This window comes from Nyctereutes procyonoides, unplaced genomic scaffold (assembly GCF_905146905.1).
Source record: "Nyctereutes procyonoides isolate TBG_1078 unplaced genomic scaffold, NYPRO_anot_genome, whole genome shotgun sequence".
In the NCBI taxonomy this organism is placed as follows: Eukaryota; Metazoa; Chordata; class Mammalia; order Carnivora; family Canidae; genus Nyctereutes; species Nyctereutes procyonoides.
In genome coordinates, this window is record NW_026575157.1 from 2,084,182 (window position 1) to 2,101,642 (window position 17,461).

At 35.8% G+C, this 17,461-nt stretch overlaps 1 pseudogene; it reads right to left on the reverse strand.

Moving 5' to 3' along the window:
- Positions 1-949: 949 nt before the first annotated feature.
- LOC129502305 (gametocyte-specific factor 1-like) lies at positions 950-1,452 on the reverse strand (annotated as a pseudogene).
- Between the last annotated feature and the right edge of the window lie 16,009 nt (positions 1,453-17,461).

Consider the following 17,461-nt stretch of genomic DNA (forward strand, 5'->3'; position numbering starts at 1 on the left):
TCACTCCCTATCACTCAGTGAAATTCCACCCTGGGAGCTCTTCCTCCTCTTATTTGAATCAAAATAACCCTACAATTCTCTGTCTCATGACTCTGCTTAGGCTTTCCTCTCTTCCCAAAGTGCTTTTTCCTTTATATCTCAATCACTACCCATTAGAATCCTCTGCTGCCTTCAGATGACCTTGTCTTCCTAACACCTTTCCAAATTTTCACCATGGTGGACAACTATTTGTCCAGGCCTCTGCAAAGTAATCCAAATGTTCCCTTTGTTCCTTATGTCTTAACAGGACTTAGCTTGCCTCTTTGTTATAACACATTCTATGAAATACTGGTTTTGGGAACTGTGTATAAAAGTCTACCAACATTGGGATGACTGGGTAGCTCAGTGGTTGAGCATCTGCCTTTGGCTCAGGTCATGATCCCAGGGGTCCTGGATCCAGTCCTGCATCAGGCTCCCCGGAGGGAGCCTGCCTCTCCCTCTACCTATGTCTCTGCTTCTCTGTGTCTGTCATGAGTAAATAAATAAAATAATTTTTAAAAAAGTCTACCAACCTTGATGAAGCACTCTTTGTAATAAGAGATCATGTTTTGTTTACGATCAATAGTGTCTTACACAGAGTAGATACTCTGAGTTGAATGGCATGGCAACTTCAAAATTGGCCTTGATCATCTTTTCTACTAGAAAAGTCACACAAAAACCAGTTTGAAAAATCACAGTCTGAGTTTCTACTTATTAGTTTACTTACTGAATATACACAGACTACTTCACATATAAGCAAGAAATTTCTTTCTTTAGGTCCCAGGTATTTTTAGTATATTTTTCTTTCTCTTCCCCTGACCCCTGCCCCCAGTTTGAAAGTCACTGACAGTTTATCTTTCTATAATTAGATTAGGAGGGGAATAAAAGGAAGAACCCCCTGGTAGCAGGAAGAAGCAAGGATCCTTTTAGCCTAGCATTTGATGAGATAGATATTCAGTTGTATATTTCCATTATTTTTCCATGGCAGAATGTACGGTGGAGACCTGGGAACACACACACTTGTAGCCATCACTTGCTTGCAGGGCTGTTGTTGCCACAGTAGTTGACTTGCTGTGCCCCATACAAATGGGGTGCTGGTCTGTTTCCATAGATCTTTATCCCTTTCTTCATCACAAGGGAGGCACTGCCATGTGCTCTCAGCTAGAGTCTCTTGTCCAAGATTCCCAGTTTGGTTGACAGTATCCTGCTCAATACAAGTTTTATCATCACAGCTTGAGACATGATGACTGGTTTTGGTGGGAGAAACTCGGTGACAAGCATTCCAGGGACAAGTACCCAATTTGCTACATCAGGATGATTCTTTTCGCACTTGATAAAATAAGGAAACCTGCAGGCCCTGATCTGGTGGTTTTTATCAGAGGGTCATTATAATAGCTTTTCAGGGTCCAGGTAATTGATGTAAGTTTCATCCATTTTGTAAATGAAGGAGCTGAACCCAAGTGCTTGGTTGAAACATGCTTTCCCCAAGGTCACTTTCTCCCCACATCATACTTCAATTTTAGTATATTTTTTTAAATATACTTGGTCAGAACCAAGTGACAGTGAGAAATGTATTTTCAGTTGGCTGAAATCTTTTAAAAGTTTAAAAAAGCAATAAGATACATATAACTGCATAGTCTAGTTTTTATCTCTTATTATCTCCAGACATGGTTCTTCACCCATTTCTCTTCATAGTTAAAAATCTTTCCCTTTTAACTTTTACTTTTAAATAATTTCAGACTTGCAAAAGAGTTTGAAAAATACTACAGAAATTCTCTTACAAATTTTAACAGCTTCCCCAAATATTACCATTTTACATAACCAGGATATAATTATTTAAACTAGGAAATTAACAATAAAGCAATTCTATTAACTACTCCGTAGACCTAGTTAAGTCTCCTTGGTTGTCTCATTAAGGTTTTTCTGTTGGTCCAGAATCCAATTCTCAAGTCATCATAGTCTCCTCCCATCTGACATCTCCTCAGTCTTCCTTTGCCTGTCATGACCTTGACACTTGGAAAGAGCATGACCCAATTATTTTGTAGAATGTCAATTTCAGGTCATCTGATGTGTAAGCAGTGATTATATCCTTGAGAAATATATTCATAGTCTAGGAGTATTTGTGAGAATTATTTGGATAGAAAACATTTAATTCTTCAAATATTTTGTTGAATAATTGCCTTAGTTTCCCTGTGGTAAGAGTGGATGTTTTCAAGTTTTAAAAGAAGACAGAAAGTCATTTTTTCTTCTTTGTAGGTTTTTTGTCTTGTATCAGTCCTTTGAAAGATTTATAATGAGATTGTGTCATAGAGCTCCATAAGTATCTGTTGATATGAATAGGTGTCTTTTACCAAAAACAGTTTTTTAAAAAAGAAGCTCATTTTTTAATCACATATTACATTTTTTTTTTTTAGTAATCAGATAGGTAGTGTCAGACAGTTCAGGATGCTGAAATTTAATTGTTCAAAGTGATCTACTCATTGCCCTTGCTGGAAAGTCTCAGGCTTGATTGGTTCCCAGATCTCCAATGTATATCACACAGAAATCACATTTAAAATATGGTACTTTACCACTAATATTGTTTAAGGTGATTTATTTATTTATTTATTTATTTATTTATTTATTTATTTACATATTTGTCTTCTTGCTCTCCATTTTTGAGTGTGCTTTTTCCCTCTGGAAAACGTTCCATGCTTTTCTGCTAACTTCTCCACCCATTTTGACTATTTCCTGCCTTGATTGACCAACATACACTAGGCAATCTGAATCTAGTTTCTCTCCCCACCATTTCACTGAACCTGCTCCTTCCAAGAGTGCAAATGACTTTCTAATAGCTGAATTTGCTGCTTATGTGCATCATTTGACAATGTTGGCCACTCTCTTCTTTCATGACATACTGTCTTAACAATACCTGAGGTATACTCTCTCTTGGCTCTCTTGCTGCTTTCCAGAAAGTTTTTTTCTTATTTGCATCTTCTCTTACTTGTGTTTAAATATAGGCATTCCGTGGGTTTGTTCTAGCCATACCAATGCATATGCTGTGGGCTAATTCAAAGGCTCCCAGAGCTTCAGTTCCCATCTTTGTGTGGATGACTCAATCTTTACCTCTGACTTGGATACTCATCCTGAGCTTTGGATATGAATTTCCCATAGATACTTCAAACTTAGTTAATCATCAAGAGAAAACAATTAATTCCCCTTTGAACATGAACTTCTTTCTCCTACCTCCACTCCTGGACTTGGGCTGGAGTGAAATCACTCATTAGATTATCCCATCACACTTAATCCTCTGCCTGCTAACCCATGCTATTTTCTTAATCTGGGTTGTTCTCTTTCTCTCTTCCCATGTTTTACATGCTGATTTTTCATTTCAGTACAGTTGAAATTGTACCTCAGTGCTGCCTACCCTGATCAACTCAAAAATAATTAAGAGTCTCATGTTTAAAATTAATTTGTTTCATATTTTACCATTAGTTGTAGACATGTCTGGATTGCTTTCCTCGTTGGATTGTAAATCCCTCAAGTGATCTTGGTGGCTCTCATAAACCAGCCCAGTGCCTACTTACATATCGATTTGTTGAATTGACTTAAAATGAAGTCAACCTCCGGGTTTGCCGCTGTTGTTAGTTTATTTGTTCTATTTTGTTTAGTGGCCCTGCAAACAACATGCTCCTCTCAAGGATGATAGTGCTACATTGTAACACAGAAGCCCTTCTATTTCCTCCCTCCTTCCCACCTCCCTTCCTCCCTCTTTTCCTTCCTTCATAATATGAGCAGGAAAAAATTAGAATGAAAGCAGCTGACAGTGTCTAGAACATAATTTGTTCTCTTTCAATTACTCAGAGCAATATCATGGGCAGTTACTAAAGTAAAACTTTTTTTTTATCAAACTCAATATACTGAGGCAGGGAACATAATCACATTATTTGCAATTTACTGTTGCTCCCTTAGTGATATGCAGATCAAAAGGTATCTGTTCTGACACTTCATTTCTGAAACTTAATGTTGTGTTTATTTAATTCATCTAATTAGGACCTCTTAGCACCTCAAATGGGTGCTTTAAAAAAACAACACCCAGCTGTTAGCCTAGGGACAAAAGAATAAATGCAAATTTAGCACTTTTCAAAGGTGAATCCGCACATTTTGATGTCTTGACAGCATTCAATAAAAATCAATTGTTCTTAGACACAATCTACTAATTTCCTGATTGTTTTTGGACATAAATCACTTAATAAATATGAAAGATAGTTTTAAAAAACTGACTATATTCTGGGGGAAATATGTACATATATGCATAAGTGCAATCTTTTATAATATAAAAATACCTTTCAGGAGCTTGTTGCTGCTTCTGAGATAAAGGAAATTCTCGATGTCAAGATTCAAACAGAAAAGAGAATGAAATACACAAAATGGTAAGTGACTTGTAAATAGACCAGAGTAGCCAATTTTCTTTTTTTTTTTAATTTTTATTTATTTATGATAGTCACAGAGAGAGAGAGAGAGGTGCAGAGACATAGGCAGAGGGAGAAGCAGGCTCCATGCACCGGGAGCCCGACGTGGGATTCGATCCCGGGTCTCCAGGATCTCACCCTGGGCCAAAGGCAGGCGCCAAACCGCTGCGCCACCCAGGGATCCCAAGTAGCCAATTTTCTAATGCTCTGTTGTGTAGTTATCATTTGTAAGTTGCACACATATAAAATGCATACTTTTTTTTTAGTTTTTTAAAGGAATCTCTGTACTGTTTTCCAGAGTGCCCATACCAACTTATATTCCCAAAACAGTCTGTGAGGATGCCCTTTTCTCCACATCCTTGCCAACACTTATTTCTTGTCTTTTTTGATACTAGCTGTTCTGACTGGTATGAGGTGATATTTAGTTGTGGTTTTAATTTGCATTTTCCTGATGAATAGTGATGTTGAGCATCTCTTCATGTATCTGTTGGCCATCTGTATACCTTCTTTGGAAAAATATCTATTCAGGTTCTCTGCATTTTTAATCAGACTATTTGTTTGCTTAGCATAGAGTTCTATGATTCCTTATATATTTTGGATATTAACCCCTTATCAGATATATAATTTGCAAGCACTGTGGAGGTTCCTCGAAAAACTAAAAATAGAAGCAACATACAGATCCAGTTAATTCTACTTCTGGGTATTTACTTGAAGAATATGAAAACAGTGATTGAAAAAGGCATATACACTCCTGTATTTTTCGCAGTGTTATTGACAGTGGTAAAGATAAAGAAGCAACCTAAATGTCTATTGATAAGGTGAATGGATAAAGAAGATATGGTATATATAAATAATAGAATATTACTCAGCCACAAAAAAAGAATGGAATCTTGCCATTCACAACAACCTGGATGGACCTGGAAGCTATTATGTTAAGTGAAATATATCAGCCAGAGAAAGACTAATACCGTATGATTTCACTTATATGTGGAATCTAAAAAAACAAAACAAAACAAAACAAAAAACCAGAACAAAACAACAGAAAGAGAAATAGATTCATAGAAAACCAACTAGTGGTTGCCAAGGGGGCTGGAGGTGGGGAGTGGGAATGGCAAAATAGATGAAGGGGAAGTAAGAGGCACAAACTTCTAGTTATAAAATAAGTAAGCATTAGGGCTGAAAAGTATGGCATAAGGAGTATAGTCAATGATATTCTCATAATGGTGTATGGTGACAGATAAAAACCACATTTATCATGGTCAGTGTTTCATAATGTATGTAATTCTCAAATCACCATGTTGTACACCTGAAACTAGTATAATATTATATGTTAATTAAATTATACTTTACATCAGTTAAATTGTAAATAAACAAATATAAATTAAATGTATGTTTATGCTAGTCATATTGCAAGTAGTTGTGAAATATGATATTTGAATTGAACTTTGTCTGCTCTTACAGACTTCTTTTGATAAACTAGCTGTAAAAGACACTGGGCTATCCCCCATGGCAGGTGATTTTAACTTTGATTTTCATTCAGGAAGAATTCAAGATTGCTCATATGAGTGGGACACACATATATGTGCTCTTACTACCATGGAATTTTTTTTAAGGTGACATTTAGGATCATAGTACTGGTTTATATCACAGCAGAGACTACAGTTTCTTAAAATTTGGTTATTATTTTAGGTTACTCAAATTATTCAGCATAAGCATGCAACAGTTAAATAAACATCCCTTGATGCTTAAAGGGCTTTTTATTAGTTTTCAAAAGCAAGTCAGTTTTACTTGGTCTATAAGAATCTCTAGTGCCTTATCTCCATGGGTCTACCAATTTAAGACAGAAGTCATAACAATGAACATTTTAAAGAAAGTGTATATATATATATATATTCCAGGTGATATTGGCTATGAAATTTGTACTCTCATGACTTCTCTTTAATTATAAATGTTTTTAGAGGAATAAAAACTATTCAAAAAGTTTTATTGGTTTGTTCCCACTCATCATTCTCTAAACTCTGAACCAAATTTACATAATTATTCTTGCAAATAAAAAGTATCTAAAATTCCATTCATATTTGTTTTACAGTCACTTTACAAACTCTTACATAAACTTTTAGTTACCTGATGACTAAATGTATATTTTTAAAATCATCTATTATTTTTTAAATACTCTGCTGATATTGGCATCTGTTATATGAATATTGATGTATATTGCCTCCAGAGTTTTGTTTTTGTTTGTTTCATTTGTTTCTGCTTGCAATTATAAATAGAAAAACCAGTTCTGACCTAGTCATAACTTTTCTTCATCTCAGCTTGAGACTTGAGAAATTATTTATTCTGCCTTCTGCATAATATTCCTATCCCTGCTAATGAGGACATTGCCTCCCACTTCCATTTACACTAATAGAAATATTGATTCTTTGGTATTCCAGCAAACTCTTTTATTCTCACTGAACTCTACTAACAAAGATTCTCATTTGTGTCTATACCAAATGATAATTAATGTTACCCTTTTCATTAGTATGCCAGATGTAAAGAAGTAAACCAGATATTTTAGAGTTTGGGGGGTTTTGTTTTGTTTTTTGGTGGGAGGAGAGGGGAGATTGTCTTGGTTTTTGATGAGCGCAAGAAGACTTCTCATGATAACCACTGACCCCATTTGATGGTGAATGTGTTCCCCACCTAGAAGATATCTGAAGCCTATTGGCTGCAGTCATTGTACAGAAATATTTTGGTATTTCTTTTCTCTTAGTGAATCTCTTTTCCAGAAGAAAAAGTTGAAATTTAATAAGATCAATTTAGAAAGCCAAAAGTTGCTCTGAGTTATAGTGTTGTTGCTCAGCCAGATGCTTGTCTCTTCTGCCCAGCTGCAAAATTTCTTTGTACACAAGGGTCTCTTTAGTGCCAAGGGGGGATCAGCAAAAAGGAGAAGAAAACATAGCTGCTGCTGCATCGATGACCCCATGTGCACTGACTCCTTCAGTGAGTTTTTCTTAGAATCATTGGGGGAATGCTTTGCCTAACTTCCTATCCCAACATGTAGGATTTATTTTTAAGATGGTCAGTTAATATTTCTTGAGCATAAACTTTTGGCCGGAGTTACTGGAAATTTGAGTTTATTAAATTTTTACATACTTAACTATGGTCTACAGGGTATTTTAAACTCAGCCATTTGGCTTTACGTCTACTTTCTTGCCCCCCAAAATATGTAGTGTGAGATGTATGAGAAGTAATTGGATAAAGTGCCTTTTCCAAATTTTCCATATCTCATTTATTCCAGAAAATAGAGAAAAAATATACAGTATGATATATACAATGAAACACACTAAAACCATAGCTTGCATTTCTAGGAAAATTAAACAGAAGTAGTAATGAGTTGGAACTTAGGTCCCTAAATACATAAGGCAATATATATTAATGTGTGAAAATCAAGCTTGAGAAAAAAACCAAAACATTATGGAAGAGTTGTTTGACTTATAAGACACCATACTATGGAATATTAAGTAACTTTTAAAAGAAGACTATGGTAGGACTAGATGTTCTGGCCTAGAAAGTTTTCCATGAAATATTTGGGGGCAGAAATGAGATAAATCAAATTATAGCATATGCATGATGAGATCTCTTTGCTGACAGAAAAAAAAAAAAACGTATCAATCTTACATTGTAGCCATAGGATAACTATATATTGAGAGAGAATTATAATTTTAGCCCATATGTTTTACATAAAGACAAATGAGTATATATTTGTTCATGCAGTGAAATGTCTTAAAAATACCCAGGTTACTATATATATATATATATATCAGTGGAATAAAATGAAGAGAAAGGAAAGTCCTTTTTATTTTCTGTTTTATATACTTCTATAGTATTAGAATTTTTTAACCTCAAGAAGGCATTACTTTTATAATTTAAAACAGCCAGCTATGACATTTATTGAATAATTGTTTAAATATTTTTTTTTAATTTTTATTTATGATAGTCACAGAGAGAGAGAGAGAGAGAGAGATAGAGAGGTGCAGAGACACAGGCAGAGGGAGAAGCAGGCTCCATGCACCGGGAGCCCGATGTGGGATTCGATCCTGGGTCTCCAGGATCGCGCCCTGGGCCAAAGGCAGGCGCCAAACCGCTGCGCCACCCAGGGATCCCTGAATAATTGTTTAAATGTCTCATTTGTCTGGCCTGCTAATAGTATTTGGCTTAGCAATGTAATTTGGAAAGTCTCAAACAATGTATTCAATTGAAACAAATGAAATAATATTGGGTTGGGGCTATATTCTTAGATGACACATAGCTTTATTCTGATAAAAATTTATGTTGTATTTTTCTCGTCCTATTTCATAGCAGTTAGGGTGACTCATTTTCTCTTTCACCAACTTGTTAGGCTCTTGGAGACATTATTTCTCATATGTCTTTATTCTGTTCACCATTTTGCTACCAGAGGTGTCATTTTTAAACTTGCTAAAGCCTGACTTGAATACCCTTACCACTACTCTGAACCACCCCTTAGAGGAAGTGAACTGGAGCTAACAATACTTCTTACTACTCTTCCTGTTTATAGGCTCTCATTCACCAGCCTTCCTCCAGGTTAATATAAGATACCCTCAGAAATTATTTTATTTTCCATGTGAGGCAATCTTTCAACACGAGTCCAACACCCCCTTACTGGTCCTTCACCTTCCATTGGAGACTGAGCTTGAAATATTCATATATAACTTACTTTTTTAAAAAAAGAAATGCGTACATATTCCTGAATGAGTAGATGGTTCTTATTCTTTTATGCACTCATGCAGTGATTTTTTTAAAAATATTTATTTTTCTTATAGAGAGAGTGAAAGAGAAAGAGCATGCATGCCTGAGAGAGAAGAGAGGGAGAGGGAGACAGAGAATCTCAAGCAGACCCCTCACTAAGGGACTTGAGGCTCAGTCCCATGACCCTGAGATCATGACCTGAACCAAAACCAATAGTTTGACTTTCAACCAACTGAGCCACCCAGGCTCATACAGTGATTTTTTTTTAAACTTTTTTTTAAATTTATTTATGATAGTCACAGAGAGAGAGAGAGAGAGAGAGAGAGGCAGAGACATAGGCAGAGGGAGAAGCAGGCTCCATGCACCAGGAGCCCGACGTGGGATTCGATCCCGGGTCTCCAAGATCGCACCCTGGGCCAAAGGCAGGCGCCAAACTGCTGCGCCACCCAGGGATCCCTCATACAGTGATTTTTAAATACAGTTTACCTACTGTGTGATCCTGGAAAAATTCCTTAAATACATCAAGCCTTAGTTTTTACATCTGTTGGAAGCAAGTCTAAAAAATAGCCGAGCCGTAATATTCTTTTGAGGATTAAATGAATTTCTGTATGCAAAATATTTAGAATAGCACAGAAATGAATGAAATAAATATAAACTATTTTGATTGTTTATAAAAAATATAAACCATGGTATTCTTCATTAAATGAATATTTTAAAGAAAATTATTAATAATATACGATATACATATGCTTTGCATTGATAGCCTAATGCAGCTATCAATAATTACTGATAAAAGATGCCTAATATTTCTGGGAAAGGCATTCTGATTAATAGTAGCTGTGATGGGTTAAGTATTTTAATAATAATAATAACAACAAAACAACAACAATAGAAGTGGGTCGTTGGGATGCTTCTAAATGCATTATTTACATTTTAAATAAGTGGAAGATTATTAAAGCAGGGGAAAATATAATTCTGATTCTTAGTTGAATAATTTCTTTTTCTCATTACAGATTTAAAAAGTCATGAGCAGAGGCAAATATTGAGTACAGTTAGTGCCAATGCTGGTGAATGAAGAAGTTGCATTTTCCTTGGGAAAGACAGTGATTGTCATGGTTTTATTCCTATCTGGAAGCCGATTTATGGATAAGTTAACATGCAAAAAGCAAGTGCCACATTGCTGACCCAGTAATGAGAGAGAGGGAAGTGGGGCAGGAGAGAGGACAGAAAGAGAAAAATGGAAAGAAGGAAAGGTAAGAAAGAGAAAGGCATGGATGGATAGAAAAGGAAGGAAGGAAGGAAGGAAGGAAGGAAGGAAGGAAGGAAGGAAGGAAAGAAGAAGGCAGGCAGGCAGACAGGCAATGGAGTAAATTCGAGTATAAACAATACACTCAGAAAATTTCCAGTTTGGTACATTTTGTTCGTAGATTCCACAAATTAGATTGTCAAGAACTTGGTTTCTCAGAAATTTAGGCTATTAGCCATTCACAATTTACTTTGGATTAATTTAATCAGATTATCGGATTAGGATTTTGCTTAGAGCCTGCCAAAATCAGCCAGCCTGAGGAAACCAGAGTTTTGATTGAAAAGTGGAACTGGTGGGAAGGTTGCTTTTGAAGCACAGAACTGCAGCTCCAGGGGGAGGGGATGTAGGCATTCAGGGTGCGAGGGGAGCCTGGGACAGCCAGAGGGCAGCATGAGGGCACTGGGTGCCTCCGAGCTGATTAAGAGAGTTTACCAAGAGGTGAGAAGTTTCCCAAGACAAATAACATGCTTTGCACGTTGGCTAAGGTCCCTAGTGGCAACGCACATTCTTGATATCTGCTCTTGTTACATTTAATTACAGTGATATTATTTGTGAGATTAGAGGTACCACATTCTCTGAGAGGACAACTGAAGGTTATAGGTTTGTACCTGCCTATCTGCTCAGTTTCACATTCTGCTAGTTTCACTTATAAAATAAAATGTATTAGATTTTAGACCTTTGCTCCAAAAGACTAATATTAATCATGTTTTTGGCTGACTCGAGATTTTCACCCTAAAACCTCATCAGCATTCTATACATTATGTTTCACATGGGCATTGTGAAGTATGGACTAGATACAACAGAACTATAATGGGCTTTTCCTTCCCACAATTGAGCAGTTGAGACTTCTGAAAGCTATAAATTTGAACCATAATACGGTTCATGTGTGGCGATGCTGGGGCGAAAGGGCTGGGGCCTGGCCGGATGGTCTGTTTGCCATCAGTGCTCTCCTGAGACACCTATGTTCCATTTCAATTTCTATCTTCAGGTTTTAACACTCAAAAAAGCCCCTTATTTTTAGAATATATAGACTATAGAATATATAGACTAAGATATCAAATCAGGTTTTCATTATTGTGATCTCTTCGTTTTAGATTCTAAAAAATTAGAATAACTGTGCACATTTAAGAAGTTAAAGTTCCATGAACCCAAAGCAGGTACCTTAGAAAGAATGTAGAGGGCAGCCCGGGTGGCTCAGCGGTTTAGCGCTGCCTTCAGCCCAGGGCCTGATCCTGGAGACCCAGGATCAAGACCCGGGATCAAGTCCCACATCAGGCTCCCTGCATGGAGGCTTCTTTTCCCTCTGCATGTGTCTCTGCCTCTCTCTGTGTATCTCATGAATAAATAAATAAAAATAATCTAAAAAAAAAAAAAAGGAAAGTAGAGAACCCATAATAAAAGTTATAATAAATGTAATAAATGATTACATTTCAAGATAAAGACACTCGTATTAATGTGCTAAGGCTGCCATAAGAAAGTACCATGATCTGGGTGGCTTTAAACAACTGAAATTGGAGGCTAGAAGTCCAAAATTCAGGCGTCAGCTAGCCATGCTTCCACTGAACTCTTTCTTCCATGCTTTTCAGCTGGCTTCTGGTAGTTGTCTGAAATCCTTGGTGGTCCTCAGTTTGTAGAGGATCCTACCAATCTGTCTCCATTGTCAACTGCTATTCTACCTATGAATTTTAGTCTTCAAATAATCTTTGATTATTTCTGCATGACCCTGTTTCCAAATTAGTTCACATGCACAGGTACCAGTGGTTATGACATGTACATATCATTTTGGGGGACACTATTCAACCACAAAAAACTCAGACATAGTAATAAATCAGATGATAAAAATATACTTTAACCACGAGAAAGGAACAAATGCTCTAAATAAGGAAATCACTTGAGTGTTACATTATTCATTTACAAAATATTCTCAAGTCTGTTAATGATTTTTGAAATGGCTCAAAAATGTTGTCTACTCTCCCAAATCTAGTTTCTTCTTATATATAGTTGTAAACATCTATATTTTCCTTTCTTTTTTAGATTTTATTTATTTATTTGAGAGAGAGAGCACAGGAGCCGAAGAGGGGCAGAGGGAGAAGCAGGCTCGCTGCTAAGTAGGGAGCCTGAGCTGGGACTCAATCCCAAGACCCAGAGATCTTGACCTGAGCGGAAGGCAGATGCTTAACCGACTAAGCCACCAGGTGCCCCCAAACATTTATATTTTCTATGTAATTCAGAAGCAAATTACAATAGATTTTTGATATTATTTAGAAATAGTTATTGTCCTAACACGTATAAAGAATGCAAAACTAGACTTTGGGCAGGAATTAATAAGGAAGATCTTCCTAATTGAGTTTATAATGCTGTCTCCAAAGTGCTGGAAGGAAAGGCATTCACTCAAGTGTCCAGATTGGGGAGAGAAAGCCTGATGATGAACCCAGTTTCATGCACTGATAGAATAATATGGATGATTTGCAAGGGATATTATTAAACAGCTAAACAATGATTATACTACAAAAAAAGTTATAGATTAGATGCATCAATTAAGTATTACCTTAAAGACCTTAGAATATAGATAGTGATCGCGAGCATAGGCTCCAGTGTCAGATTTTTGGATTTAATTGTTTTCTATTTATTTACACAATAACCTCTCCAAGCATCAGTTCCTCATCTATATAATCATAATAATGTATTAATTCCTAGGGCTACCATAACAAATCACTTAAAAATTGTGGCTTAACATGGGAGAAAGATATTCTCCCACAGTTCTGATGACTAGAAGTCAGAAATCAAAGAGTCAGCAGCATTTGTCCTTTCTGGAGTTTCTAGGGGAGCCATGACTATCTTTGGCTTCTGGTGATTCTGCCAGCAATCACTGATATCTCTTACATTACTGATATGTCACTCCAGTCTTCTCCTCCATTGTCTTATGGCGTTCTCCATATGTGTCTCTGTGTCTGAATTTTTCTCCTTTTATGAGCACAACTGTCATATTGGGTTTGGGACCCGCTCTAATCCAGTATGACCTCAACTAAACTTGATTACATCTGAAGATACTCTATTTCCAGATAAGATCACATGCTCAGGTACCAGAGACACATGAATATTGGGGAGACTAATCAACTCAGTATAGCGGAATGTATTTCACTGGGTTGGGATGAAGATTTAAAGGAAGCAATTCATATGACTAGCTCAATAGGTAGCACACAATACATTTTGGTTGCTACTGTTGCTCTTTATTTAAGATCACTTTTTGGGACACCTGGGTGGCCCAGTGATTGAGAGTCTGCCTTCAGTTCATGGTATGATCTGGGACTCCCAGGATCCAGTCCTGGGATCAAGTCCTACATTGGGCTCCCTGCATGGAGCCTGCTTCTCCCTCTGCCTTTATCTCTGCCTCTCTCTCTGTGTGTCTCTCTCTCTGTCTCTCATGAATAAATAAGATCTTAAAAAAAAATCACTCTTCATTGGTTGACCTGGGAGCATAATTATAAGGGGCACATTCATAAGTACTTGCCATTAAAAGGTATAAATTGGGGTTTTCTCAAAAAGTATCTGCAAACTTTTCATTGTATCTTGTCACTTATCACTATAGTGCTTTACACATCTTTTTTAATGGGAAAGAAAAAATAAAAGAATTTTTTTCTAGTAATTGTGGCACCGTTTCACAAATTTGTAAATATAATATAGCCATTGTTATAGCTAGTATTGTTATGGCAAGTATTAGAGTGGAACATATCATTACTGTTTTAGGTGGTCATCCAACATTGTGTTATAAAGAATGCAGCATATATAACAAATCTATTTCTAAGTATAGGAAGAGTAGAAAAAGAAGTATAATATCTTAGGGAAGACTTCCGAATCCAAATATAGCATTTGGCATCCAGCTTGAGTAAGAAAGACCTCTATACTGAGTTCTTTTTTAAATTTGCTGTTATTTTGTCTAGCTTTACTGAGGTCTGACAAATTTTAAATTATATATATATATATATGATGTACAATGTGGTATTTTGATATGAGTATACATAATGATCACAACACTCAATCAGGCTAAATTAAAATATCCATCACTTCATATGGTTACATTTCTGTATATATATATATATATATATATATATATATATATATATATATACATACATATACATATATATAGTAAGAACACTTAAGATCTACTCTCCAGGCAAATTTCAAGTATGCAATGCATTAATATTTATTGTTACTATGCTCTGCATTAGATCTCTGAAACTTTTTCATGTTATAACTGAAAGCTTTTAGTCTTTGACCAACATCTCCCCATCAGCACCTCACAACCACTATTCTTCCCTCTGTTTTTCTAAGTTTGTGATTTTTAGATTACACATATGAGAGCACATAGCATTTTTTTTCTGTGGCTGGTTTATTTCGCTTACATAATGTCTTCCAAATTCATATACATTGTCACAAATGGCAGGTTATCCTTCTTTTTTAAGGCTGAATAATATTCCACTACGCATATATTTCTGTATCCATTCATCTATCAAAGACACTTAATTTTGATTCAGCTTTTATAAGCAGCATGTTTTATGTAATTTTCTCAAAAATAATATAATCTTAGTTTTTGAACATTTAAAATGTCTTTACATTGTCTTTTCAAATGAAACAAAATTTGTCTGGCCTATCAGCTCTAATACCTTCCATGTCATATAAAAGAAAAATAAACTCACACTGACTTACACAATAAGGAAATTTAATGATTCACATAACCAAAAACAGTTGTAGGTAGAGTAGGATTAAATCTGTGTTTTAATCAATAATATCAAGGTGCTTGTTATCTTTTCTTTCCTCTCTGTATTCTGTGATATCAATTTTATCCCCAAAGCTTGGTTCTGTCACAGTTACCAAAGGTGTCTCCCAGATACTTAAGCCTCCTTTTTAAGTGAGAGGCTAGATCAATTGTGGTTAGGTGGTCCAACACTCAGAACCAATATCTGTGATTGAAAGAATGCAGTGCATTGATTGGCTAGTGTCTGGCTTTTCCCTAATTCTAATGGCTTAAGGTAATAATAGTTCACCTCTGATCTCTATCACTGGAATCCTTTTATTCCAAAATGCATGTACCTTAATGTTGTATAGATATTGTTAATTTTTCATATTATAGAGAAATAATACAAACAACTCATTTTTATTCCTATGTGGATAACTACACACATGTGTTCTTTCTATTTTGATAGTGGAAGACTTGTCCTTCAAAATTGTAAATTTTTTTTGCTCTAGTGATCTAGGTCTGGATCTTCCTCCATCAATTTTTCCAAGAAAATAATGATTGGTTGATTACTTGATTGAGGTTTTTTTTGAGAGAGAGAGAGACAGAGAGAGAGCCAAGTGTAAGTGGGGAGAGGGGCAGAGGGAAAGAATGCCAAGCAGTCTCCCCACTGAACAGAGAGTTCAACATGGAGCCAATCCCACTACCCAGGAGGTCATGAATTGAGCCGAAATCACAAGCCAAGCCACCCAGGTGCTCTGCAAACAATGACTTAATTTGACATTAGGCTTGAGAAAATTCTCTTCTATCTTTGTTATCTGAAACTTTTTTATTTGTTCTGATGCTTAAATAACATTATTTTTGAATGATCTTTCCATTTTTAATTATTTCTACTAATCAATTTGTGTTTCATAATTTCTTCTTCTTCTCATCCTCCTCCTCCTCCCTCTTCTTCTACTTCTCCTTCTTCCACTTCTCCTCCTCTTCCTCCCCTTTCTCTTCCTCCTGCTCCTCCTCCTCCTCCTCCTTCTGCTTTTGTTTCTTCTTTTCTTCTTTTTCTTCCTCTTCTTCTCCTCCAACTCCTTCTTTTGTCTTGGTACAAAATAAATCTTTTTGATCTCCTTACTAAAGTCTTTATTTTTGGTTGAGAATTTTTTTTTCAATTATATTTTTGCATTCCATGATTTTCCACTTGTCCCAGTATTTTATTGGGGAACTGTGAGATTGCTTCTGACTCTAGTTATTAGAATGGTTGGCTCTTAGAGTAGAAGCAGGTTAGAAGCAAAATAATAAATTTGATTTTAGGAGAATGGAGATAGAGTGCCTCTGGGCATTTAGAAAATGGAATCTGGAGAGATACCCCTGGGTACCTCAGTTGGTTAAACATTCAACTCTTGGTTTTGGCTCAAGTTATGATTTCATGGGTCCTGGGTTGAGCCACTCATGGGGCTCCACATTCAGTGGGGAGTCTGCTTGAAGAGTCTATCACTCTGTCCCTCCTCCCATTCCGACACATTCTCTTTTTCTCTCTCCCTCTAAAATAAATAAATAAATATTTAAAAAAAATAAAATGGGATCTGGAGTACCATAGAGGTGTCTGTAATGAAGATTTAGAGGTTATCAACCCATTTGTAAAAATCAATTAGATTTCCTAGCAGAGCATGAGAAAAAAAAAAAAAAAAAGCCAAGGAGGGAATCTTAAGTAACACCTACATTTAAAGGATTGAAAATTAAATCAGATATGTGAAAAGGAAAAACAAAACAGGGGAAACAGTGTCATGGAAATGAAAGGAGTAATTGTATTCCTTTAATACTTATTTATCAGGAATTGCTTTCTGGACATTATTTCCACATTTAAGAAAATATTGAATAATATAATATATCCCTGAAATAAATGTTTAATCATTGTTTTAATTTAATAGTTTTCTAGAGCACATTTTAATAAACTTTTTATTTTAGAATAATTTTTATATCTATAGAATTATTGCAAAGATTAAACAAAGATTTCCTGTGTATCACACACTCAGTTTCTTATGACGTTAGTTTGATATATTTTTCATAATTAGTCAAACACAATTGGTACATTATTACAAATTAAAGTCCGTGCTTTATTCAGGTTTCTGTAGGTTTTTCCCAATGCCTTCTTTTTTGGTTGTTGTTCCAGGATGCCATCCCGGATACCACATTACATTAATA